Genomic DNA, 17,810 nt, shown 5'->3' with positions numbered 1-17,810 from the left:
GTCTTCAACAGGGAAAGAAATCTGCTTTCTTCAGCAGAAACCTTTTATCATTTTTAGTACTAATCTAGTGGCAAATCTTCCTGAGTTTCTTGCAGCTCAAAACAGAGCAGGAGGATCAAATCTGCTCTTGAACCTGAAGACTTTCAACCACATATTGCCAATTCGACAGACTTAGATAGCCCGCATGAGTAGCTGACTTCTCACACGTGTATCCACCAGTGGTCAGAAGGAGGATGTAGCTGGATGGGCAGGTGAGGTATTTAGATGGCAATTACACAAGCATACTGCCAGCTGAGATTTGTGAAAAATGTATAATGAGGGTCTAGAAAATTGTGGATATTTCAAGTGCTGTCATTTTACAGCCAAAAAAGTAAGGGGGGAGCACCCAATAAGCAGATCTGCTGACCCAGGGGGTGGTGGCAGGCACCCAGGTAGGACATAGGGCAGCTTGAGGGCTGGCTGGTAACCACTTTCAATATACTTGCCTTGGCAACAGGTACCAGAAAGAGCACGGTTGCCCCTTTCTTTCCCACAGTTGTGTTTTTTTGGAAGGAGATGAAATGGTCTCACGGCATCAGGAATCACATTGGGAGCAGTCAAATGGCTTGGGAAGCTAACACAGCCTCAGCAAGGTCTTCTGTGTCTTCTGTGAAACTAACAGCAAACATGATTTTATCAGTCTGGCACAAAGCACGGTCTCCCCTTTCACAGTCCAAAGGAAAGCCCCCTTTCTGCTCTGTGTTCCTAGTAAAAAGCTCCTGTTAACTCTCAAACATGGTGCTTGATGGTGGTTTTTGACTAAATAGGCACAGTCTCTGTATAGAGAAGCGTATGAAAAACTCACAAGCATCAATGGCAGGACTCCCAGTGAAAGAGATGCATGTGTGCTGCTTCATCTTCCTGGCTCCTTCCTGCACTCACGTCCATCTGTTTGGGTGGCTTTGTGGCCCACCAGCAACAATTCATAAGGCGCCACATCTGACTATGCAGGTTTCTTGTCTTCCTGAAATACGACTGCACAGCGCGGCATCGATAGGGTCAGTCTCAGCCGTTACCACCCCTACTGTTAACTGCTGTTAAAGAACCGGCATTCAGGAAAACGACAATAAAACCTTTAGGGATGAGAGAGCTCAAAGAGGAGAGATCCTTAGCTGTGTATCGAATTCCCTAGAGGCGCAGCAGTTTGCACCAGCTGAAAAGCTGACATAATTGATGTTAGTAGAGTGAGCCTCAGCTTACATCAAGAAATGTGGAAGAAACAAAGGTCCCAGATGCACAGTTACCTGTGGCAGCTGGAAGACTAAATATTTCTTGCTCCCTTGTAAAGCATTTTGGAGTGCATGGAGACATATACATAGAAATACAGCAGAGGAGGAGGAAGGTTGTCCCCATGTGGTTCTGGGAGAGATTTGAAGATCAAGAGAATCCCTCACATCAGCTAAATCAGCTTTTGCAGGCTCTTAATCCGTATTTTGGGAAAGAGACTCCTTTCTTTCCTACCCTCAGTATCTTGGCGCTCCCACAGACACGTGCCCCCTTTGGAAGCAGGATGTGGGAATTCCATTTTCCTCCCATCTCCCAGGAAAACGAGCCCACAGGGCCGCAGGAGGGAGGTGCAGAGGCAGACATGCTGCCATGCAGAACTGGCGCTGCACAGCGTGTGCTTCCCCTTTCACCACATCTCCTGTGCGATCTCTCTGGGTCTGTAAAATATGTTGGAGAAGACACAGGGACAGGGAGTGACATGTGCTGGCCATGGGAAGACGGAGTGGTGGTGACGAGGGGTGTCTGCCGTTCCCGTGGGGGATTTCCTGCCGGTGTTAAGATCGGCGCCCAGGAGCTGTCTGCCAGACTTGTTTCATCAGGCAGCAGCTCCCGGTGTATTGACATCACACTGTGATTTTCCACTGCGGGATCTGCCAGAGACAGTGTTGGAGAAGAGGCAGGCACCACACTTAGCACAAAAGAGCAGCAGACATCTTGCTCCCTGCCTACATCCATGCTGCGCCATGCCATTTGTTATGTGGCCCCTTCTCATCTGTCCCCCGCTCCCCACCATCCACCAAGTCCTACTCTTCTAATCCTGCTCTTGTCGCCACAAGCAACACCAAACAGATTTTCCCTATTACGCTCGCTTTTCACGTTTCCTCTCCGCACCAGATCCTTTTCACAGCCTCCCACTCTCCCTCCCGCAGACCAACATTTTATCCCTCCCACCCACCGGCGCCATTTGTTCGTGCGGGAGGTGGACGCTGCCAGCTCGGCGGTAGCGCCTGCTCCACCGGCATGTCCTGCTCTCCTCCTTCCCAAGAAACAGAGGGCAGGAGGCCACTCCTGCAGAGCACCTGGAGCGCACTCACGGCAGAGTGGGGAAGGCTGGGCAGAAAGACAGGGCGTCAGGCCACTGAGCTATTCCCACTCAGTGCAATGGGCAATGCATGGATACAAACAAGTCTGAGGTGCATCTTGGGAGCAATTAATGACCAGGTTCGTTAGCTGTTGACACAGCTGACACAGCTAATGAACGTGAGGACAGGACTCACAGCTGAACTTGTCGTGATCCCAGGTTTGGGTGACCTAGTTGTCCCCTGGCCAGACAGAAAGCCCTGTTTCATTGACTGTACCAGGGCCATGCCATTGACTGCAGCCCAACAGCCTCCAAGTGTTCCAAGGACTTGGGGGTGTTGGTTGGTGAGAAGCTCAACGTGACCCTGCAGTGTGCGCTCACAGCCCAGAAAGCCAACCACAGCCTGGTCCGCATCAAAAGCAGCATGGTCAGCTGGTTGAGGGAGGTGATTCTGCCCCTCTACTCCACTCTGGTGAGACCCCACCTGGAGTACTGCATTCAGCTCTGGAGCCCCCAACATAAGAAGGACACGGACCTGTTGGAGCAGGTCCAGAGGAGACCATGAAGATGATCAGAGGGCTGGAGCACCTCTCTTATGAAGACAGGCTGAGGGAATTGGGGTTGCTCAGTCTGGAGAAGAGAATGCTTCGGGGAGACCTTATAGCCCCTTCCAGTATCCGAAGGGGGCTACAGGAAAGATGGGGAGGGACTTTTAACAAGAGCCTGTAGTGACAGGACGAGGGGTAATGGCTTCAAACTGAAAGAGGGGAGATTTAGATGAGATATTAGGAAGAAATTTTTCACTATGAGGGTGGTGAGCCCCTGGCCCAGGTTGCCCAGGGAAGCTGTGGCTGCCCCATCCCTGGAAGTGTTCAAGGCCAGGCTGGATGGGGCTTTGAGTGACCTGGTCTAGTTCCCACTAGTCCCCCCTGCCAGGGCAGGGGGTTGGAACTATTCCATGATTCTATCATAAGTACCGTGTCCCAAGACTGCAATAGCCTCCCCAGCTCACACATTGTTTCTTGAAGGACGTTTTTGGGGTACATTTTTCTCTTTTCTCACCATCATCGAAGGCTGTACCTGGAGGAAGGGAAGCAAAACTCCCCTCACTTCCCGCCCCACTTCCTTCAGCTCCCCTACAAAGAGGAGTCAAGGGAGAAACTCCCCATTTACACTTCAGGGAAGTGCAATCTGATAGCTCTGGTTCAGCGTGAAGAAAGATGTGGGTCAGCAGAGCCGTTAGCCTTGCAAATACAGCAGTGCTGTTGCTTGTAACACAGCTACCTGCTTTGTGTTAAACTAACAGTGCGGGCCTCGGGTCTCCGCACTTTCCAGGCTTTGCTTGGACCTGGCCTGGCCTGCCTGGGGTTTTGGTTTAGCTCCTTTGTTTGTAACAGTAATTATCCAGCAATCAGGTGCCATTACCTAGTTCGTTTAATTTTTTCCTTAGCTTTACACGATTGGATGGTGCAACATTTACATACTGTTATACATTTAGATATTTCTGTAACTAGGAGATATTAAGAACAAGTAGTTATTCTGCACAGAGTGAAGTGTTTATGGCCCTGGAATGAAAAATGAAGGAGTAAAGGCGTGGCAGGATGAGACTTGAGAGTGCAGGCACAGGATGATACTGGAGGCCCCAGGGCCATAAACAGCTCACCAGCGCTCAGTTACTGGTCATCACAGGATTGCAGCCTTGGGAGCTGGGTAAAACCAGTTTGGGGGATAACTAGGAGAACCGAGATTGAGTACCCAGTGTATGTAAAACACAGCACAGGTAGTAAAATCAGGTGTAATGTGGAGCTGTGAACCAATGAAGAAAGAGCAAGGGGCAGAGCATGTGAGCAAATGTATAAAAATGACCACGAGCAGACCCCAGAGCACAGAGGTTGCACCCACCACCCTCCTACTCCTCCCAGCAGGGGTGCGGGATGCGGCCGTCCTGCCATCCCCTTCCCTTTGGGCCGAAGCCGTCGATCTGAGGAACCAGTGGGGCAGAGAAAGGGTGAGCACAACACCAGAGAATGGGAAAGATACTAAGAAGTTTGTGTGTATTACTTTTAACTATACATAACTGGAGCTGTAAGTCTTAGTATTGTAACCAGACTAATAATTCTTGGGTAAGACTGTTAAGATCTTAAATATGCTACTGGTAAGTTCTCATCTTTGCATACAAGGCATGGGTTTTTTCACCATAACAGGATTTTGAGTATAAGAAACTGGTGAGAATTCAAGCCACCTACTCTGTTACTTGCATGCAAAAAAATTGGTAATATCAGGAAGTGAGTCCCCAGCACACCTGGCCAGAGCCAAAGGACAGACTAGCTTTACTGCTTTCTTGCTTCCTATACGCAATATGAAAAGATCCCATATGGCACAAGGTGATCCCTGAAATGAGTGGATCTGAAGGAGGAGCATGACCAGAGCCCTGGCCCTTCAAGAAGAGACAGTACTGCCAGAAAATATAGTGCCCCCCTGCCTGAGACTGCAGGCCACAGATGTAAACAAGCATGACTTCCTCTCTGTCATCATAATTACTGCAGGATGTCCAAGATACCACGCGAACTCCAGGGCTGGGAAAAATGGGAGCTTTCAACACGGAGGCACCAGCATCTGCTACCCCATGACTGTCTATAGTTTCTGTTAGAATCATAGAATCATAGAATGTGTTGGGTTAGAAGGGACGTTTAAAGGTCATCTAGTTCAACCCCCCTGCAGTCAGCAGGGACATCTTTAACGAGATCAGGTTGCTCAGAGCCTCATCCAGCCTGGCCTTGAATGTCTCCAGGGATGGGGCCTCCACCACCTCTCTGGGCAACCTGTTCCACTGTCTCACCACCCTCATTGTGAAGAACTTCTTCCCAATGTCTAATCTAAACCTACCCTGCTCTAGTTTAAAACCACTGTCCCTTGTCCTATCCCTTATATGCCCTCTTCCCTCTGCCAAGCGACACCTGAAGGGCTGACATACCACATGCAGTGATGTATCAGTGACAACAGACCCATCCAACTCGTCTGTTTGGCAAAAGGGGAAGGCAGAAGGTGAGCAGCCCCAGGCACCAAAATCCTCATTTCAGCAGTAAGTCAGAGGATGCCAGCGCCCATGGGGAAGCAGAGAACATGGTGCAGGTAGTGCCTCAGCCATGGGAAGGATGATCCTGGAGCTTACTGAGAAGGGAAGGGGAGCAGAAGAACATGTGGCCATATTCTGGGTCCAGAAAGGGAATGGTAAATCTGCCCTGGATGCCAGCTTTTGTGGCATTTGGAGCAGGAGCTCCAAACATTATTGGTTTACTCAAAAGGCAGTGCTGTAGCACAAAATCAGCTTCACAGTGTGATACCAGTTTCCCAGAGGTCCCTTCTCCCTTTGTGCTGATGGCACAAAACACTGATGTTTTGGAAAGAAAACATCCCCCCAAAAACCATCCCTTTGCAGTCAAGTCAATGAACTCTGCCAGCAGCCGAGCGCTTAAAACCTTGTGGACCATTATGGGACAAAAGACAAAAGTCACTGCAAGAGGAGGAAGAGGGATTCGAGACAAGGAGACAGCCCTGACTGGCAGCCACGTCCCCATCCTCCTCCAAGGACCTTTGCCTGGTCTACCCTCCCATCGAGCCCCCCCACCGCGTGTCGGACCACAGGATTTCCAGCTCTTCCCCACAGCTGGGCGGCAAGACCGTAGGGGAAGGCTGGGACAGGGTTGGCCACGTCATGGAGGAAGAAGACCTGGGCGGCTGCAGAGAGGAGACCCTGACTGCCCCCACTCTCTCTGAGCGCAAGGGGACACCCCCAGGCAGGAGGCTGTGACCCACACCCCAGGGACCTCCTGGGTGACCACTCCAGGGCTAACACGCTCCCCTCTGCTCTGTTGAGGTGGTCAGAGGAGACCTGTCCCATGGACAGTGTTTCAAACGGCTTCGTTAGTCTGGGAATGGAAGAAGGCAGTCCAACAGGCATCAGTATGACTCCTTTTATCTTATCTGATACACTGATACTCTGTTATTCAGTCACCAGGTATTTAGCAACTTGACCAAAAGCACCTCCCCCCCCCTCAGATAGCCATAAGAAATGAGATTTCATCATTATTTATTCTGTCTTATCTGCAGTTACTGAGCCAGTCAGCTACAGATTAGATGCCTCTACTCACTGACAAGGGAGAGCAGCTCACTGAGAGGAGCTGAAATCACAGCAAAAAAAAACTCTAGGAGGTTGCTTTCTTCATGGTTACATGGAAAAACTATTTAAAAACAAATCTTCCCAGCTATAAATGACAGCGACTGTCCTTCTGTGGCAGCTACCCAGAAGTTGCTGCGGCAAAAGCCCCGTGTGCTCATTCACGTGTGTCAAAACCACCTCTTCCAGGGCACCCAGCCGCTAAACAGCTTTGCTGCTGTTGGGGCACTGAGGATAGCCTGCATTTTTAAGGACAGCTCGTTGCAGGCAGGTGCCAACGTGGTGGTGTGGGTTATTGCTTGCAGGAGACCAGCGTGAAAGTCTGATTGCGTTTGCAATCGCTCTCCGGGCAACCTGAGTATTTGAACTTGTGTTACAGCTCAATGTGGTTCTATCCATTACTTTATATCCCTGGGTTTGCTACGGTTTTTTACACAAGAAGCTATTTACCTGTTAAATGAAGCAGCTGAGAGATTATCAGACCACCTAGTGTGTTGAAATAGCTGGCTTCAAAGCAGGGGAGATAACTTTAACTAACATAACATGTTTGGCCACAGGTAAAAGTCTAGCATGACTTAATATTTGTACAACATCCAAAACATTAACAGAAGCTTTAGCAATTTCTCATATTATTTCTCATATATTCTCAGAACATATTCTGAGTTCCTCATACAGTGAGTGGAAAAGATACACTTCTGGAGTGGCTTTGCAGCGGAACTGAGCTCAGCCTGCCACGCCGGGCAGCGAGGGTGACACCATCCCACATAGCCCACTGTGCAGCACGGGCCAGGGAAGCCAGCAGAACCTTCCCAAACAGGCAGATCTCATACATGTTTTTCTTCGTGTGTTTAACTTGGCGTCTGCAGAAAAGCTCAGCCTCCCTGGTCAGCACGGGACCTTAGCTCAGTCTGCTTCTGCCCATGGCCACCAGGACTGATGGCACCGAGGCCAAGCCTGGCTACGTGCGAGGCCACCTGGGTCGAGCAACTGGGAGCATCCCTACGGTAGGGGCTGAGGATAAACAGGAGCTCGGGTGGAAGGAGCCGGGGGGTTGCCGCTCCCAGCCTGACTGCCAAGTGGAGAGACCCGGGCTGTGATGCAAGGCCGCCGGTGCCACCTGCCCCGTGCCCCTGCCTGTGCTGTCCTTCCACGGGTAGCACAGAAGGGAACAGCAGGGAAAGGAGAGACTTCCATGAAGCTGGAAGTCTGAGGTCAGGAGTATAAGTGTGTTTGCTGCCGCATTCGGAGGCGTGATCTCCCCTGCAGAAGAAATACCAGCTTCCAAATGTTCCCCTTTAACCTGATGCGAGCAAACCCCACATTTTTAGGATATGACAAATGGGATCACCGTATCATTGCAGAATCAAAAACAGACACTTCCAAACAGGCAGCACATTGTGTTTCAGCTCAGTTCTGCCTGCTGTGCATATTGTATCGTAACCAATGCAGGCCACGTTTACCAACACAGGACATATCTCAGTGACTCGTTAAGTGCTTCAAGACGAGGCGAGTCTCACCCCCCCTGCAGATGAGGAAGTGACCAACACCGTATGACAAGGTAGCACAAAATCTGGACGTTTTTGAGATTACTGGGAGACTGTGATGATATCACCTTATAACAGAAGTTTCTCCCCAGCTCAAATGCGTCCACCAAGCCATGACTCCTGCTCAGCTTCCTTCCCCCCACCTGCAATTTGCCACCATTCCAGGGCAGACCCTGGCTCACGGGCAAAGGGACACAGCCCAGGTCCTGCCAGCTCTCCACCTCTTTGCTTGATGTCCTGGCATTTACCTATGTTCAGTGTCATTTCTTTCCTACAGATGCATTCACACAAACGCATATGCACGTGCACACACACCCACCCATCTCTCTTCTATGTTTTGGGGTCACAAAAGTGTTAACCACTGTTATTATAAGTAATCCAAATGACTCTACAGGAGATTGTGGCTCAGACACTCTCAATGCACAGTGGAGATTCTATGAGAAAATGCTTTGCTAGCTTCTACCTTTATTTTCCAGTCTCTCAGGGTAAATTTAAGATAACCCTCGTGTTTGCATTGCAGCGAGCATGCTGACTTTGCACACTTCTTCCACCCCCATGCCCTATTGCTTGGTTTTAAACTTCGGGCAAGGACTCCACTGCACAGCTTATTTTTCTTTCCAGCAGAACTGAAAAAGGGAAGAGGCATTTACATTTCATGAGTGCTTAAGACCAAATTTCCAGCCTGGCTTCAGCTTTTGCTTTTGCAGCCTCATCTGTTAGAGCTCGTCTGCGCGCAGGCTTTCAGCATCACGCTGCAGACTGGCCTCAACACCTGCATCTATCGCATCTACTTGAACTAGACGTGCTGTTACCAACATAAGCTGCAGCATGTGCATAATTAATTACTAAATTGGTCCTTGCCTGGGCAAGGACAGTAAAACCCACAGCCTGCTCAGTGAAGTAATACAGTTATGTCATTATACAACTGCTTCCTGCAGAGACTGTTTATGCCACTTCCCCGGAGCAGCACGAGCTGTACTGCTATAAGCACAGCGGTACCAGTATAATTGCTCCTACGGGGGGTCTCGCACTGGCTCAGCTCCCAGTAAGAACTCAAAACCCATCACACCATGGCCGGTCCAGGCACGCCTGGGGTAAGAGCTGCTCTGTAAGTCAGGTAAGTGTGGGAGTCACACAGACACAGGGTGGGCAGTATATCTGCCCCTGTGGTGCCAGCTAGCAGTGGAAGCTGTGAGTTTTGCAAAGCTTCACATATTGAATTTTGGTCAAAAAGGCAGAAAAAGTTGCATTGATTTCCAAAAATTATATTCGATGAATAAATCCACCTTCACATTAAAATTGTACACACACAAGAAGGTGGTTCTGCTATGATCTAAAGGATTAGTTTAAAGCAATATAGCTCTAGAGTGAAAATGTTCTGTACCAAAACTTTTCATAGAACAGAATCATAGAACCATGGAATGGTTTGGGTTGGAAGGGACCTTAAAGATCATCTAGTTCCAACCCCCTGCCCTGGGCAGGGACCCTCCCAATAGACCAGGCTGCTCAAAGCCCCGTCCAGCCTGGCCTTGAACACTTCAGGGATGGGGCAGCCACAACTTCTCTGGGCAACCTGGGCCAGGGGCTCACCACCCTCATAGTGAAAAGTTTCTTCCTAACATCTAATGTAAATCTACCCTCTTTCAGTTTGAAGCCATTACCCCTCGTCCTATCACTACATGCTCTCGTAAAAAGTTACTCCCCAGCTTTCCTGTAGCCCCCTTCAGATACCAGAAGGCCACTATAAGGTCTCCCCAGAGCCTTCTCTTCTCCAGACTGAACAACGCCAACTCTCTCAGCCTGTCTTCACAGGAGAGGTGCTCCAGCCCTCTGATCATTTCCGTGGCCCTTTTGTTCTGGTATAAGATATCCTTTTAAATTTGTCACATGGCAAAGAGTTCAAGCTGAACCAAGAAGTCACTCTTATGCTGGAATGAAAGTCCAAACAAGGATTTAGGATAGCAACATCTTCCCATCATAGTTCCACTGCATTATTTCCTCATGCAGACAGCCCTATGGCAGTTAAATTTTACTAATACAATGATAAAACATACCCACACTGAAAAGACTATTAATTTTCCTGTCTTTATTATTGTAACGGTCTGTAACTTATAGACTTCTTTCTTCAGATGAAAAACATCAGTTCTCTATTTTTCACGTTCTCTTTAGTGCTTCCAATGTGTCTGCTGTAGATGACTCTCTTTCTGTGGCCCATCATGTTACACATTACCTGAGAAGAACAATTTGCTCTGGTATACAATTGCAGGAGCCTGAGCATCTGAGCACATTGTCACATACGGTCCACATTACTCATATATACACAAGTCTAAGAAAGAGCTGAGACCTGACGTCTGGAACGCGTCAGAAGCAAAGACAAGCCTGTATGGAGTACAGACAAGGTGGATCATCACTGGGTCTGACCTACCACAAGTATCAAAAGAGGCCCAATGACTATATTCTTACTATAGAAAGGGACTGCAGAACATCTTTGTGTCCAAGCTTAGATCTTCCAGTGTGCATTATGGATATCATGGGCCTAAGCTAGAAGATAACTAAGGTCAAGCTGAAGATAGGAGTTTGGGTGGCAAGTGTATGAACCATCATGCTAAAGACTAAAGTCTGTTCTCAAGCTCTTGATACAGAGTCCTCAATTTCATGCTATTACTGCATTGGTGTTCACAGGAACACTTGTTTTCCTGTTGGTCAGAGAGAGCAAATATAGCCACTCGCTCAATAAAATGTAGTTGAAATATCATATTCACCCTACGTTTATCTTCTACTAAATAGAAATGTTGGCTGACAAGAAGTCTGACCACAGGATTGGCTGTCCTTTAGAAGGACAATGACTGGAACTTGAAGACACCACTGCTCACTGAAGAAGGATGGCTGGTGAATTGTAATTTAAACCTCCTGTCAATGCAAATGCTTCCATGCTTATTACAATGCCACAAAGAAAAATGAACACCCCCATCAAAGGCAAATTATATGATGCAGAAATCTCATATTCAATCTATAATCAGACACTGACCAAGGCTACTATCATTTAGCATGGAGTGACTTCAGTGGGATCCAAAAATTGTTTCATTATATAGGGAGGAAAATAGGTGCTTTCAATCAAAAATGACTAAGAAGGAACAACTGAAGATGCTAGATGAGGCTTTCTGGGAGGTAAGAAGGATGTCTTCGATGTGTTCAGTGACTTATTCTGATCTGGCCACAGACCCGGGAAGTGTCTGAAGACTGCTCCCACACTGGAGACACCACTCTCTGAAAGAATATATAATACAGTGTATTACAGGCTTTTAAATGTTTCAGTTTGGCACAAAATCCTGACTGTAGGACACCGAGAAACTTTCCAAGAAAAGGGATATAGAGCAGTGCTGATATTGTGCTTATGGCTGTAGGACAGAAAAGCAAGGCTAACCTACAGCTGAATCTTCAGAGGCCCTAACAGCAAAAGTGCTTTAGGCTGCCCCATGGTCCATATCCTGTGGGAACACAACTTTTACTCCAAGTGAGTCAGCATCCAAAGAGACTGCACAGCCAGGGGGGCCAACCATGGGGCAAAATGCTGTCACTTGCCAAGTAACAGACCTTGAATGCCCAGTTATGCTTCAAGGATTGATGAAATCTTGGGCCACGTTGTGAGTACCTCCAAGGACCGTTACTGTTTCCGAGCACTGGTTGATAAAGTCCCAGGTTCCTGCTACCTTGACTGACTTCCTTTTCTTCTCCCCTCCTTCCAGCTGTCCCATCACAATCTAGGTGTGGATATTTATATAAAAACTGCTCAGCACGAACACCCCTCACTACTCTCTGTTATACTGCAAGTGAGTATTAAGGTTTCATCTATCTTCAACACACTGATGGGCCTAACTTGCAGGCATCAAAATAAATACCCGAAAGCAAACCTATGCACTTTTTTTGGTACATCTAAATAGTTATCTGGCCTACAGATTCAGTGAAACCCGGTTTCCACCGCTGCTCTGGTGTGGATTCTCTGATGTCTAGCTCATCAGCTCCTCCCACAGTGCAGGCTGTAAAAGCGTCTCTGTCCCAGGTCAGGTCATTCAACTGCATGAGATTTGTATGAATTCGGTGTGTTTCAGAACTTTATCATTTTGTCAGATTGGATGCCAAAAGAGAATACTTTCAAAATCTATAAAATGGAATGGAGAGAAGGCAAAAGAGAGAAAATGAGGCAGAGAAAGTATAACCTCAATTCCCTTAAAAAAAAAAAAAAGCTGAAGATTCACTGAGTCACGTTTGCAAAGCTGGATGGCACTTAAGCCAGAAAATATCAGGAACTGGGAAGAGCAACCAAATGCTGCAGTGGTCTAAAGGAAACCTCTCAAAAGAACTATGAACTTTTCACCTAGTTCCCGTCAGGAGTAAAAGAGATTCACGCCTTTACTCCATTTCCCAAATCATTTTTCTAATATAAATGTTACTCTCACTAGCAACGTATGTGCATCCTTCAAAAGTTCCATTTCAAAGATGAGTAAGGTTGCTAAGTGACATTAGTGCTTAAATCAAGGAAATGAATAATTAACACCTCACATCTGGCACTGCCCACATATTAAATGCAATATTCTTATGAAACATAAAGAAAACCATATCTGAGCCCCCAGACAGCTCATGGACCCAGTTTGCTGTCCTTTTAACTGTTTCACTGTCTAAATATTTTTTGTTATGAGAAAGAAACAATGGAAATATTAGTTACAAATTTTCAACTGATAGTGGATTTTTAGTGTAATATGTTTGTTTCTTGAAAATTAATATTATATATATATGAAATCAAGTGATAGACATAGGTATCCAGTGTCTCTGGCCTTGCATTTGAGACTGATCATTATGGATTCTCTTCTATGTAGCAGCATGTAATTTATTATCCTTTTAACTCAAACTCACAAGAAGTATGCTGCTGCCATATGACAGCTTCATATGGTGATTGAAGAAAACAATCATGTCTTCTTAAAGATTTGTTTATCTGCCCTTGTTTGCTTCCTCACTTTAGTTGTATTGTTTTCAGGCAAACTCAGATATTGTCTTTAAAAATCTCAAGATTAAAAATCCCAAGACCAGCATGCAGAAATGAACAGACGCACACAGATTCTGACTTGTCTCACTGAAGACCAGGTAAAGTACTGAAGCAGTTCAAACAAAGACACCGAGTCCCGTAGGAAAACTAACCCTCACTTAAATACTTTGTGAAAGCACAGACAGGTAGACAGATACTTTCCCTAGGAAGAAGAATTGCTTTTGAGTACCCACCACACGCAGCCTACAGGGAGCCCATGCTCAAGCCATGGGAATTGGTACCTGACCTCTAACAGGTTACTGTATCATATCCATGTTGAAATGGAAAATAACCCAACCAACCAACCCAACCCAACCCTAACCTGCACTCATTCAGTACTTTGTAAACCTCAGCACATTCCACAAGTGCAGGAGGACATCTTTTGCTTGTCTTTTGGAGAGGCCAAAGTGCAGAGATTTCTCCATTACATCAGGTAATTGCTTCAGGCCAGACAGTCAAAGACTGAAAGTCACTGGAACGCGATTATTGTAGCAGTAAGGAGATGCATGCGCAGTGCATGTAAACATGGAATCTGGGTAAGGATTAGGGGGAAAATGCATCATATTCCAAGTTCAGGTGATCAGATCATTGATGTCAATATTTTCTGCCACTTTGAAGATGCAATAGTTAGTTTTCTTCCCCTTCGACATACCAGTCTCCTAGACACTTTGTAATTCCTGCCTTTAAAGTTGATTTTTTTCAGGGATTTAAAATAGAAACGCACTTGAATTTCACATCTACTGGAGAAACTTTTGAGATGCCCTCCCAGGAGAACAGAAGTATCTTCCAGTGCCAGTTGTTTAAGTTTGTGTCTCCTGCCTGCCTAAGTCCTGCCTCACGGTACAAACTCAGTAAGGCACAGAGAAGGGCAGATGTCCAAACACACAAAATTATCCTGCTTCCCATCAGAGAAATAAAGGTTCTGATGACACCTGCTGGCTCCACAGGGACTAGACAAACACCAACCACCCAGAGTTCTCATATGTAAAAATGTGGGGCAAATAAGATATGGAGAATGAAAGTTTTCCTTTGCTGCGAGTCACAGAATCACAGGAAACAAGGCTGGGATGACTTTAAAAGGTCATTTACTCCATCCCCTGGAATAAACCAGGATTCATGCTACTTCCATCATACCTCATGGATGATTGTTTTACCTGTTACTGAAAATTGAGAGTACTTCTCTGGACACACTAGTACAGTGTTTCGTCATTTCTGCATTTCCTAGAAAAGCTTCCATAGCAAGATGTCATATTAACAACCAATTATAATTTTATTTGGGTGATCAAGGACAATTAGACAGCGCTTGACTGTGAAACTGAAAATATAAAGGAGATACTTCAGCCCTACATTATGAAATACTACAGCTTTACTGCTTTGTCCATCCTGTACAGTAACGCACCCATCCCACCCCACATGAGAGGCAGAAATACATACTTTCCAAAGATGCTTTCACTCCAGGAATCCTCCCATACAAACAACTGCATAGACCCAGTTCTCCACAATAAGGGTCGGGCTTATAAACAGTGTAGGTATGGAGCCATCAGGGTGTTTGCATCCAGCTGATTTCAATTACAGTGTGCATTCTTTGAGTGGGAGAAGCAGCAGCCACCTTGATGAATCATCTCGTTGACAAACTAAGTGTGTTCAAGAGACTGTATAAAGAGCTGTTTTATCACTGTTAGAGTATCTTAGTTTATGTGTTACAAGTCATTTCACAGTCAAGCTTCAGAAGAAATATAGATCCTTGGAAATCATCTCTATGTATCTCCTGCCCTACTCCTGGTACACTGGTATTTTGTTTAGTCTACGAAATGTGGAAGAGGTTAGATCACATTCAGCCCAAATATTGTCCTAAATTAACACTTTTTACCTTAATTCTTCTCATGAGATTCCAGCCTGAACAGTATTTCTAACTGATCTCAACTAGCTCCATCAAGACAAGGTGTAAATACCGTGTCTGCCCTTGAGAAACCAAGTGGGTGGCCACTTGCTGGGGACAGAAATTTGCAGGACCTTGAGTGAAATGTATCTACCTGGTTACTACCTTGTTTGAGCAAGGCAAGAAACAGTTCCAAAAATTCTCTTACTGGGAACCTGGTACAGATATCCTTAATTAAACCACCTGTTTCCTTCCTGGAACCCAATCTCTTGGTACTGCAGTCATGCCCATCACACCTCATAGCCCACTTCGAAGCTCAGCTGTGGTCGAGTCACAAACGTTGCTAAAATGGGGCACGGCATGTGAAACAGGGGCATTACCTAAGCAAACACTATGGCTGTACCAAGGAGCTTGTAACTGGAAGGAACCACAGTTAGCACAGGGAACCTAAGCCCAAAACAAACCAAATATTAAGATGACTGGTTGCTCCACGGTCACTGAAGGTTTCCTAAACCAAACTGAGGAAAGTAAGTAAGAGGAAAAGCAGCCACTGAAGCAGAGGTGTTGCCAGCCCAAGAAGAACTGTAAAAGAATGAAAGGGGCTTATAATTATTCAGAAATGCTCTGAATATTTGGAACAAGCAGCTGAGCCTGCCTCTGCAGTGTCTACCCCCAGGTACTCAAGAGTCACGGGGCCTTTGACAAACAGATTGGTGAGAACCTGGACCGCGTAACTACTGCCAAGTTTTGCAGAGTTGTATGTGCATCCAAAAAAACTTGTCTATTAGAGAACAGACGGTCTTTAGCTCAACTGCTGACATAACAGTCGCCCATTGCCCAGCCTCAGCACTGTGCTGGCACAAGCTCCCAGCAGAGATGCAACTGGGCACCAATACACGTGTATTGCCCTTGCTTGTTCTACTCTCAGGGGTGGTTTTGTCTTAAACTGCGGAAAAGTGCAATTTTGCCACTGTGACACACCGGCAATCCTCTCCCAGTAAATCAATCTGCAAATATGTATAGTTTGGCAGGGTGTTACCCATATGCCGTTTTACTGCTCAGAAAGCTCTGTTGAATCTGAGGGGCGACTGACAATATAAATAGTAGTTGGTGGGAGGAATATGTTACTCCCAATAGTGTGTGGAAGATACTCTCAGCAAGGTGTCACCCAGCATGAAAAACTAGCAAGGGCTTCGTGAGTAACTAGAGAGGAGGACAATTCCCTCAGATCTCTGTACACAACCAATACATCTCACAGTAGCCTCCTTCTTCCAGCTAACACGGGATTGATGTGTTTTTTCGGTCCAGAAAAGATTTACCAGAGAGATTTAAAGACCTTAATACTTCTTCAACCCTGCTTTTCACTACCATCTATACGCAAGACTTCAGCTTTTGAATATTAAATATCAATATTGTTGCATCTTAACTGAGGCTGGGCTTCCAGAGGTGACCATGCATCTCAGGGTCCTGGAGCGAGGGCTAGGAAGATGCTTGGTTGCTATTATCATTGTTAATAACAATGCTAATTTTGCTGAGCACAAAAACTGGGTATGGTTTTGTATGAATCAGGCTTTCTTTGTATTGTCTTCTTGGGCCACAACCACAGTACCACACTCTCCAGAAGACACACAGATTCAGGAGCACATCACAGCAATGCAGCTCTGTTCGACCACATCAGATGCAAATTTCTTCCATGTAATGAGAAGAAATTTGAATTTCAAATCCAACTGAATTAACCAGAAACAAATATAGACTAGGAAGTGAAAAAAAAATACCCGGTTAGGTGGACAGAGAACTGAAGTTCTGGAGTCACTGGGGCACCCACAGCTGAGCTTTTTACGCTTAGGGATTAGGCCATGTCATGTTAGGACAGGGCCTTAATTGAGTAACTCCATTTTATGTCCCTGTGTTCTTTAACACAATATCTACACTTGAGGCACATTATGACAGGGATTAGAAAGAATATTTTAAAAGAATTTAAACCAAGGAAGAATTTAGGTACTTAGGGCCTGTGACTCTTCCTGTCTCCATTGAACTTAAGTGCAACTCTCCCACAACTGTCCTCCAGTAATGTGTCCCTGCAACGTGGACACAAACCTGGTTTGGCCATGGAGGCGCTACGTTCCGGTCTTAAGCACTTCCTAAGCAAATCTTGCACTAAGTAGTCAAACACTGATGTCAATTCTATAGAAGTAATACTCATCAACAACAAAAAAAAGCCTTTTTGCATTGAGTTCTGAATGCCCAAGCCCTTTATGAGCTTTCTAAAATTTCATCCATTTCTCTGACAATGCTTACACTAGACTGAGAATAATAATTTTTTTTCAGTTCAGTTGAAAAATAGAGACTAGGCCCCTTACCTCAAGTTCTAAGGCAAAATTCTTTTTCTTGTACAATTCAAATCAGAATGAAATTGGTAGTGTTTTAAAAAGTAAAGTAATTTAGGAGCATGAGGGGAAGATAAGGGGTTCCATATTTATACTTTATTTGGAATTAGGCCAATGATCGAAATAGTGGAGAGTTTAGCTCATGCCCACGCTACAGAAATTGCTGAGTAAACTATCTGCCTTAAAGAATGTGCCTTGCCCAACTAATAATGCTCACGACCCAAAACAAGGCTGTCAAATCTGTCCAAGCAAGACCAACTGAAAGTTTAAAAATGTTAATTCTTATTTCTCATAGCTCTGTACAACATTTTACTATCAGCTTCCCCCAAGGAGAAACATCACTATGGGCTTATCAGTCAGTTAATTTGGGCATACTGATGTGTCACTGAATAGCTG

General features: G+C 45.9%; 1 protein-coding gene across 6 annotated transcripts in view; it reads right to left on the bottom strand.

Annotated features, from left to right (window-relative positions):
• The window catches only part of PPP4R4 (protein phosphatase 4 regulatory subunit 4), a 109,021-nt gene that overhangs the window by 6,113 nt on the left and 85,098 nt on the right, over positions 1-17,810 (bottom strand). The gene's annotated exons all lie outside the window — the stretch shown is intronic.

Source organism: Rissa tridactyla, chromosome 4, assembly GCF_028500815.1.
Source record: "Rissa tridactyla isolate bRisTri1 chromosome 4, bRisTri1.patW.cur.20221130, whole genome shotgun sequence".
NCBI classification, from domain to species: domain Eukaryota; kingdom Metazoa; phylum Chordata; class Aves; order Charadriiformes; family Laridae; genus Rissa; species Rissa tridactyla.
Note: the sequence above shows the minus strand (reverse complement) of the source record. Positions and strands in the feature narration are given on the sequence as shown.